Below are 341 nucleotides of genomic sequence, written 5' to 3' on the forward strand. Positions count from 1 at the left end.
GCATGGGGAAAAGACAGGGCTGCTTCTCCATCGCTCCTTGGAGCCATTTCGCTCAACTGATCAAATCCCTTTGTTCCTCTCAGGCTGGCGCTCCAGGCTGCGTTGGAGGGGTGCATTCATTCCTGACCCATTTTCTCCCAAGCCTCACCCCAGCCTGCTGGACTGGGCCAGGGGTTGGTGTGTTTGCACGTGACGCTGCATCGCTTGAGGTCCTGCCTGCTTGCCAGAGGCTGTGGGGGTCGTCATCCTCAGTCCAAAGCTCCCTGTTCACTCTGAACACCAACCATCACACCAGCATTGGTGAGAAGAACCATGTACCTAAAGCCCCTGCCCTTCCTCCT

The sequence above is a fragment of the Pterocles gutturalis genome, unplaced genomic scaffold, assembly GCF_000699245.1.
Source record: "Pterocles gutturalis isolate BGI_N339 unplaced genomic scaffold, ASM69924v1 scaffold50121, whole genome shotgun sequence".
Classification (NCBI taxonomy): Eukaryota; Metazoa; Chordata; class Aves; order Pterocliformes; family Pteroclidae; genus Pterocles; species Pterocles gutturalis.